This window comes from Nyctereutes procyonoides, unplaced genomic scaffold (assembly GCF_905146905.1).
Source record: "Nyctereutes procyonoides isolate TBG_1078 unplaced genomic scaffold, NYPRO_anot_genome, whole genome shotgun sequence".
NCBI classification, from domain to species: domain Eukaryota; kingdom Metazoa; phylum Chordata; class Mammalia; order Carnivora; family Canidae; genus Nyctereutes; species Nyctereutes procyonoides.
The window spans coordinates 16,002,908-16,012,736 of record NW_026575030.1 but is presented as its reverse complement, the minus strand read 5'-3'; the positions used below and the strand labels follow the sequence as shown (position 1 = coordinate 16,012,736).

The 9,829-nt window shown below is 36.4% G+C and overlaps 1 pseudogene; it reads right to left on the bottom strand.

Annotated features, from left to right (window-relative positions):
- Window positions 1-6,596: 6,596 nt before the first annotated feature.
- On the bottom strand, window positions 6,597-8,565 carry LOC129503847 (archaemetzincin-2-like; annotated as a pseudogene).
- Window positions 8,566-9,829: the final 1,264 nt, after the last annotated feature.

Genomic DNA, 9,829 nt, shown 5'->3' with positions numbered 1-9,829 from the left:
TTGGTTATTACAGATACAAGTGTTCTGTACGTTTCTGTTCTTTATATGGACATGTGTTTGTACATCTTAATTGCTAATATTGTATTAGTTGTGCTTTCCAGGGAATTATAAGCAGGAGATGGTCCAGGGACCAAGTAGCTTTTGGTCCAGAAAACTATCATTCACAAACTTAAAGATTAGAGGAATTGGAAATATATTTGAGATAAGACTTGGATTTGGCTACAGTAGAAAATCAAAGAAACATAAATCGGGGGGGGGGGGAGTTTTAACCCAACTGCTTTGTCTAGAAAATCTTTCATATGCTTTTTTTAAAAAACCTGGATATTTCAGAATCTCATTAAATAGGAAATGCCTTATGGCATTTTATCACACTAATTATATAGAATCACAATTTTAGAGTTTAAAAGTTATTTAAAGGTTATATAGTTCAACCCAACCTGTGAAAAAACAGACACCTTTGTAAGGATGTATATTTTATACTTTTTTATTGTAAAATACAGCAGAGATATAGAAAACTACATGAAACAAATGTATAGCTTCATAAATTTTTTAAAGAACAACTATGAAATTACTACCCAGGGTAAAAAATAGAACTTTGTGTGTCATCTCAGAAGCCCACAACTGCTCCATCCTAACTACTAATCTCTACCTCCCCCAAAATGGCCACTATCTTGACTTTTTTCAAATAACCAATTCTATTGTGGTATAATTATGTAGAGCAAAATACCCAAATCTTAATAGTTTTAGCTTTTTTGACAAATATATACACCCTTAGCTAACATCCGAATACAGATAGATGTGACATTACCAAAACCCCAGAAACAGTGCTCCTTTGTAGTCCACACAGCTCTGACCCCTACCAAGGTAAACACTGATCTGTCCATTGTCACAGATTAGTTTTTCTGTTTGTGAACTTCAGACAAACGGAATTAGAGTATCTTATTTGTGTCATAATTTGACGCTCATCCATTCGTCATATGTATCATAAATTGTTCCTTTTTACTGCTGAGTGGTAGTCTATGTGAATGTGCAAGTTTATTCATTTCCTTACTGAAGGACATCTTGCTTGCTTCTGGTTTTTGACCATTGTGAATAGAGCTGCTATTAATTTGCATGCAAGTTTTGTTTGTTTTCAAATCAGTTGGGTAAAAACCGAGGAATGTGATTGCTGGGTCATAAGGTAAAATTATGTTTAGTTTTGTAAGAAACTTCGGAACTGTCTTCCCAAGTGGCTGTACCATTTTACATTCCCACCAACAATGAATGACAGTTGCTCCACATCTTCTCCAATGTTTAGTGTTCATGTTCTGGATTTTAGCCATTCTAATAGGTATATAGTAATATCTCACTTTTATTTGCAGTTCCCTAATGACATGATGCCAAGCACTTTTCATATACTCATTTAACATCTTTATATCAAAAAAAAAATCTTTATATCATTTTTGATGAGGTATCTATTCAGATCTTTGCCCATATGTTAATTAGATTGTTGTTTTCTGATTGAGTTTTAAGAGTTCTTTGTATGCTTAGGATACCAGTCCTTTTTCAGAAAGATATGCATTTTGCAAATACTTTCTTGCTGTCTGCGTCATCTTTCCATTTACTCACTAGTGCCTTTTGAAGAGCAGAAGTTTCCGCTTTAATGAAGTACAACATCAATTTCTTATTTGTGTATGGATTGTGCTTTTGAGTTATATCTAAAGACTCATCACCAAACCCAGGGTCATCTAGATTTTCTCTTATGTTTTGTTATAGAAGTTTTATAGTTTTTTGTGTTTTACATTTAGGTCTGTGGTCCATTTTGAGATACTTTTTATGACAGTGGTAAAGTCTGTGTACATGTTTGTGTGTGTGTGTGTGTGTGTACTTCCAATTATTCCAGTATCATTTGTTGAAAGACTGTCTCCATTAAACTACTCTTGCTTCATTTGTCAAAGATCAGTTGACTGTATTTGTGTGGCATCATTTCTGGGTTCTCTGTCCTGTCGATGTACTTGTTTATTCTTTCACCACCACCACTCTGTTTCAATCACTAGCTTTATAGTAAGCCTTGAAGTTGAGCAGTATGGGTTCTCTAACTTTGTTCTTCACTTTTGTGTTAGCTATTCTGGGTCTTTTGTCTTTTCATATAAATTTTAGAATCTGTTAATAGCTATGAAATACGCTGCTGGAATTTGGATTAGGATTATATAGAAACTATAGAGATCAGGGACGCCTGGGTGGTTTAGTGGTTGAGCATCTGCCTTCAGCTTGGGGTGTGATCCTGGAGTCCCCGGGACTGAGTCCTGCATCAGACTCCGTGCTTGGAGCCTGCTTCTCCCACTGCCTGTGTCTGCCTGTCTGTTTCTCTCTCTCTCTCTCTCTCTCTCTCTCTCTCTCTCTCTCTCTCTCCCTCTCCCTCTCCCTCTCCCTCTCCCTCTCTCTCTTTTTTAATAATAAATTTATTTTTTATTGGTGTTCAATTTGCCAACATACAGAATAACACCCAGTGCTCATCCAGTCAAGTGCCCCCCTCAGTGCAAGTCACCCATTCACCCCCACCCCCCGCCCTCCTCCCCTTCCACCACCCCTAGTTAGTTTCCCAGAGTTAGGAGTCTTTATGTTTTGTCTCCCTTTCTGATATTTCCTACCCATTTCTTCTCCCTCTCTTTCTCTCTCTCAATTAAATAAATAAAATCTTTTTTAAAAAAAAGAGGGCACCTGGGTGGCTCAGCGGTTTAGTGCTGCCTTCAGCCCAGGGCCTGATCCTGGAGGCCAAGGATCGAGTCCCACGTCGGGCTCCCTGCATGGAGCCTGCTTCTCCCTCTGCCTGTGTCTCTGCCTCTCTCTCTCTCTCTGTGTGTCTCTCATGAATAAATAAATAAAATCTTTAAAAAAAATCTTTAAAAAGGAAACTATAAATTGAGTTGGGAGTTGACTTCTTAATAATGTTAAGTGTTCTAGTCCATAAATATGGACACCTCCATTTATTTAGGCATTTTATTTTTTCAAAAGAATTTTGTAATTTTCTTCATATACATCTTGCACATATTTGATTAGATTTATATGTATTTCATTTTGTGTGTATGCTATTATAAATGATACTGTGTTTTTAATATCAAGTTCGAATTGTTCACTGGTAGTATATAGGAAATCAGTCAACATTTATATACTATTAACCTTGTATGCTGTGATGTTGCTACTATTAACAAAAGTTCTTTTGTCAATTTGGGGGGACTTTCTACATAAACAATGCCATCTTTGAACAAATACAGTTTTATCTCTTCTTTCCCAGTCTGTATAAGCTTTATTTCTTTTTCCTTATCTTATTGCACTGGATAGGAATTTCAGTAAGATGTTGAGTAAGAGTGGTAAGAGGGAGTATCCTGGCCTTATTTCCAATCTTAGGGATAAAGTCTCCAATATCTCACCATTAAGTATAATGTTAGCTGTAGGGGCTTTTGTAGAAGTTCTTTATTAAGTTGAGGAAGTTCTCCTCTATTGCTAGTTTTCCACAAGTTTTCCATCATAGAATGGATGGTGGATTTTGTCATATGTTTTTCTATATCACTGCTATGATCATATGAGTTTTCTTTTTTAAAAACGTTTATGTAGTAGATTACATTAATTGATTTTTAAATTATTGAACCAGCCAATCAAACCAGCATACCTGGAATAAATTCCACTTGTTATAGTGTATAGTTCTTTTTACACATTGTTAGTTTCAAGTTGCTGATGTTTAGTTGCATCTCTGTTCATGAGAGATAGTGGTCTATGGTTTATTTTTTGTACTGGTCTTTATCAAGGTCAGGATGATGCTGGTATCATAGAAATGAGCTAGGAAGTGTTCTCTCTGCTTCTGTTTTCTGGAGGGGATTGTAGAGAATAGGTATAATTTCTTCCTTAAATGTTTGGTCAGATTCATCAGTGAAAACATCTGGATCTGGTACTTTCTTTTTTGGAAAATTACCAGTTATTGATTCAATTTTTAAAATAGATATAGACGTATTTCTCCTTGTATGAGTTTTAACAATTTCCTTCAAGGAATTTTACTGTTTCGTCTAAGTTAATAAATTTGTGGGCATGGAATTTTTTGTAGCATTCCTTTATTACCTTTTTCATGTCCATAGGATCAGTAGTGATAACCATTCTTTTTATTTTTTTAAAACATTTGAGAGACACCTGGGTGGCTCAGTGATTGAGGGGCTGCCTTTGGCTCAAGGTCTGATCCTGGAGTCACGGATTCGAGTCCTGTATCAGGCTCCCCAGTGAGCCTGCTTCTCCCTCTGCTGGTGTCTCTGCCTCTGTCTCTGTGTGTCTCGTGAATAAATAAATTAAATCTTAAGAAAAACAAAAACATTTGAGACAGAGGCGCCTTGCTGGCCCAGTTGGAAGAGTATTCAACTCATGATCTTGGAGTCATGAGTTCAGACCTCCATATTGGATGTAGAGATTACTAAAAATCTTGAAAATTTTTTGAGTCATAATTCAGATAAAATACCTACTTGAAGGTATTTGGAGTATCATATGCTTCACCTACTTGAAGTATAGAATCCAATGACTTTTACTATATTCACAGTGTTGGGCATCCATCACCACAATCAATTTTAGAATATTTTCATTGCCCCCCCCCCCCACAAAATAAGCCCTGTCCCTGTAACCATTACTCTCATTTAGGAGTTTCATCCATTTGGAATTAATTTTTACCTCTAATGTGAAGTAGAGGGACTAACTTCATTCTTTTGCCTATGGCTTGCCAGTCTTCCTACTACCACGTGTAGAAAAGACTTCTTTCACCATGGAATTGTCTTGGCAATTTGTCGAAGTTAGTTATATATGTGAAGAATTACTTCTAAACTCTCAACTTTTTAGAATATTTTATTTTCAAGTAATCTGTACACACAGTGTGGGGCTCAAACTTAAACCCCCAGATCAACAGCTGTATGCTTTACGAACTGAGCCAGCCAGGTGCCCCTGAACTAAAGTCTATTGTTCTGGTTGTTCTGGGTCCTTTGAATTTCCAGGTCATTGTTAAAATCAGCCTGTCAGTTTCTGCAGTGTCTGTCTGGGATTCTGATAGGTATTATGTTGAATCTATATATTTGGCAATTTCGCCACCTTAATATTAAATTTTCCGATATGTGAACATGGATTATCTTTCCATTTATTTAGTTCTAATTTAATTTCTTTCAACAATGTTCTATAGTATTCAAAGTTTTTCATTTGTTAAACTCAGATACAACTGATTTTTTAAATATGGTTTTTATTTATTTTGAAACAGCTTGACTGAAATATATTCACATACCATATAGTTGACTCATTTAAAGTATACATTTCAGTAATTTTTTATGTTACATTATTAATTTCTTAATTACAGTAAACAATATATAAATATAAAAGTTGCCACTTTAACCATTTTAAGTACACAATTAAGTGGCACTAATTACACTAACATTATGTAAACACCACCATCTGTTTCCAAAATGTTTTCATTATCCCTTGGTAACCATTCCCCCTGCCCCAACCCCTGGTGGTCTCTAAATTGTCTCTATGGATTTGCCTACTTTATGTACCTCATGTAAATGGATTAATACAATATTTGTCCTTTGTGTCTGGATTATTTCACTTAGCATAAGCTTTTCAGGGTTCAGTCAGGTTGTAGCATGCATCAAAACTTCATTCCTTTTTATACCTGAGTAATATTCTGTTATATGTATATATCGTATTTTATCTATTTTACCTGTTGATGGATACTTGGATTGTTTCCACCTTTTGGATTGTAAATAGTGTTTTAATGAACATTGGCATACAGGTTCAAGTGCCTGACTTCATTTTAGTTATATATTTAGGAGTGGGATTTCTGAATCATATAGTAATTCTGTGTTTAGCTTTCTGAGAACTACCAAACTATTTTCCATAGCAACTATACCATTTTACATTGCTAGGTATTTTATTCTTTTTTTTTATTCTTTTGATGCTATTGTAAATGGAATTGTTTTTTTTGAGATTTTAGAGATTTATTTATTTATTTGAAGAGAGAGCACACATGCCCACATGAGTGGGAGAAGGGACAGAAGGAGAGGGAGAGACTCTCAAAGAGACTCCCCACTGAGCATGGAGCCCGACATGGGGCTCAATCCCATGACCCTGAGATCATGACATGAGCCAAAATCAACAGTCAAATGCTCAATGGACTGAGCCATCCAGGCACCCTGGAATTTTTTAAATTTGCATATGATTTGTTCATTGCAAGGGCACAGATATACAAGTGATTTTTGCATGTGGATTTTTTATGTTGCTGGTTTGCTGAATTCATTTATTAGCTCTAACAGTTTTTTGTGGAATCATGAGGTTTTTCTACATGTAAAGTCATGTCATCAATGTACAGAGATAACTTTACTTCTTCCTTTCCAGTTTGGATGCCTTCCTATTTTCCTTACTTTATTGGTCTGGTTGAACTTCTGGAACTATTTGAATAGAAGTGGTAAGAGCCATCACTGACATGTTTTATTCCTGACCTTAAAAGGAAAGCTTTCAGATTCTCATCAGTGAGTATGATATTAGCTGTTGGGTTTTTACACACGGCTTTTGTCATGTTGAGGAATTTCCCAACTATTGTTGTTTATTGAGTGTTTTTATATATTAAATTTTATCAAATGCTTTTTCTGTATCAGTTGAGGATTGTTGATTTTATTCCTTTCATTAATGTGATTTACTGCATTGATTATTTTTTAATATGTCACACCATCCTTGCATTTTAGGAACAAATCCCACTTGGTCATGGGATGGTCTTTTTTGTATGCTGCTGAATTTGATTTGCTAGCATTTTCTTGAGTATTTGTGTCTATATTCAGAGAATTTTTGTAGTTTGTTCCCTTGTATTGCCTTTGTAGAGTTTTGGTATCAGGTAATGCTGGCCTCCATAGAGTGAGTTTCAAAGTATTCCCTCTTCTTTAGTTGGTTGAAAGAGTTTGCAAATAAGTGGTATTGATTCTTATGTCAACATTCGGTAGAATTCACCAGTGAAGCCATCTCATTCTAGGATTTTCTTTGTTGTGAGATCTATCATCACCAATTCAATCTCACAACTTACAGGTTATCTTAGTTCAGGCTAGTGTACCAGAATACTACAGAGTGGGTGGCCTAACCAAACATTTATTTCTCACAGTTCTGGAGGCTGAAAAGTCCAATCAAGGTGTTCGCAAATCTGATGTCCGGTGAGACCACTCTTCCTTGTTTGCCAATGATGATCTTCTTGCTGTATCCCCACATGGAGAGAACAGAGAGAGACAGAGGAAGCAAGCTCTCTGGAATCTCTTTTTATAAGGACACTAATCCTGTTCATGGGGTTCACCCTAATGATCTAATCACCTCCCAAATGCCCCACTTCCAATTACCATCACATTAGGGGTTAGTATTTTAACATATTTATTTAAACATAAGGGGTCAGAAACCTCCAGTCTATAGCATAAGTCTATGCAGAGTTTCTATTTATGTGCAAGTGTTTGGTTTTAATTACTCCTATTTGAAGGTCCTTAGCTTTAGAGGACTGCAAGGCATTTTATTACCTCCTCTTTCCATTCCTTAAAGGTTTCCATAAGCTTTGGCAAATTCACATTATCCTCTTGACTACGTTTTAGAGTGAATCCAGGTATGTCAGTAGATCACCATCAATCCACCTCACCAGCACTTTACATCTTTCTACAATATGTTGACACCAGCACACTGCAACTTGTGTAAATTGATGGGGCAAAGGTTTATAAGGCAGTAGTTGGCTTTTTCTAAGTGTTTGGAGCCTCATAATTAGATATATAAGGCCCGGGCAGCGTTGCAGTCTTAATGTGCTTAATCTCATTGGCTAAAGTCTTAAAAGATTGAAACAGTGAAATACTAGACATTTTAGGGATAGAATAGTTGTCAGAAATTGAATGGTCACTGGAAGATGTTTTCTGGAGCCTGTTTGCTTTTCATCTCATGAGCTATAAAAAATCACTGTCATACCTGGCAAAGCTGAATATTTCCACACCATCTGTCAAAGAGGCCTCTCCAAAGGGAAAAGATCAATCGTTATATCCCCACAACAGAATGTATCTTCAGGTTTCTTTTTTAAAAAACCTTCAGGATGTGCCCTGTATACATTTGTGGATTTTGTACATTATCATTGACTCTAAAGGAACACTTAGTTCAGGAACAGGAGGTGACTCTAGGAGTTTTACTGTGAAGCCATAGAAAATTGCTCCATAGTAAATCTTCAGCCATTTAATATTATTGTTCACTAGTAATTCTAGTGTTTCCTGAAGATCCAGTATATACCAATGGACTGTATATAAATACCACATTTATTTGGGGAATGTGTCTTTCTATAAGGATCCTTGAAAAACTGTTCAAAGTTGGCAGGAGCCTCATGATGGGAGGTGACCCAATCTGATTACAAATGCAAGGTGATGAGTCCAAAGAGAGCACTGGCTGGAAGGATTCATTCACCAAATGCTGTTCCCCAGCATCCAAGTTCTCATACACAGGTACTAGGTTCTTTGAGATGAGAGCTATTTTTAGCATCTGTTCAAAGGACCACACTGTTTCCATCTTTACACACAAAGGTTCCAACTGAAGTTTTCACCTTAGAAGGACAGGACTGTCTATACGTAGGCCCATAGTTGTGTAGGTGCCTTCTCCTCCAACAGGCCTCAATACCACCCACTCCCATGGCAACCCTTGCACACCGCCGTATCTTCTTGCATTAATTAGTTTTGGTAGACTATCCTTTTTACTTCTGTAAAATTGATAGTAATGTCCCTACATTACATTCATTTCTGATTTTAATGATTTGAATCTTTTATTCTGACTCAATCTAGACAAAGGTTTGTCAATTTTGTTGGTCTTTTCAAAAAACCAACGTTTAATTTCATTGATTTTCTATCCTCTATTTTATTTCTCTCGTTTCTACTGTTATTTCCTTCTTTTAGCTTTGGGTTTAGTTTGCTTTTCTTTTTCTAGCTCCTTAAGATGTACAATAAAGTTTACTGATTTGAGATATTCCTTTTCCAACATATACATTTACAGCTATAAATTTCCCTCTGAGCACTGCTTTTGCGGCATTCCTTAAGTTCTACTATATCTTCATTTATCTCAAGGTAATTTCTAATTTCCCTTGTTATTTCTTCTTTTGGGTGGTTAAGAGTGTTTCATTCCCATGTTTGTAAATTGTGCAGTTTTCTTTCTGTTACCCATTTCCAGTTTCATTCTGTTGTGATTGAAAAAGATACTTTGGAGACACCTGGGTGACTCAGGTAAGCATCCAACTCTTGATTTCAGCTCAGGTCGTAATTTCAGGGTCATGGGATCAAGCCCTATGTCTGGCTCAAGCTTAGCTCAGCGTCCGCTTGAGATTTTCTCCCTCTCCTTCTGCCTCTACCCCTCACCCCATTCATGCTCTCTCACACACTCTCTCTCTAAAAATAAATAAATATTTTATAAAGGGGGAGGGTGCCTGGGTGACTTGTTGGTTGAACATCTGCCTTCAGCTCAGAGCATGATCCTGGGGTCCTTGGATCAAGTCCCGCATTGGACTCCCTGCAAGGAACCTGCTTCACCCTCTGCCTGTGTCTCTGCCTCTCTCTCTCTCTCTCTCCTCATGAATAAGTATATAAAATCTTTTTTAAAAATTAAAAGGAATATTTAAAAAGAGAAAAAGATATTGTGTATGTTTTGAATCTACCTAGGTTTATTGAAACTTGTTTTGTGATCTAATATATGGTCTATTCTGGAGAATGGTCCATATGTACTTGAGAAAGATGTGTATTCTCCTGTTGCTAAGTGTTCTGTATCTGTCTGTTAGGTCTAATCAATT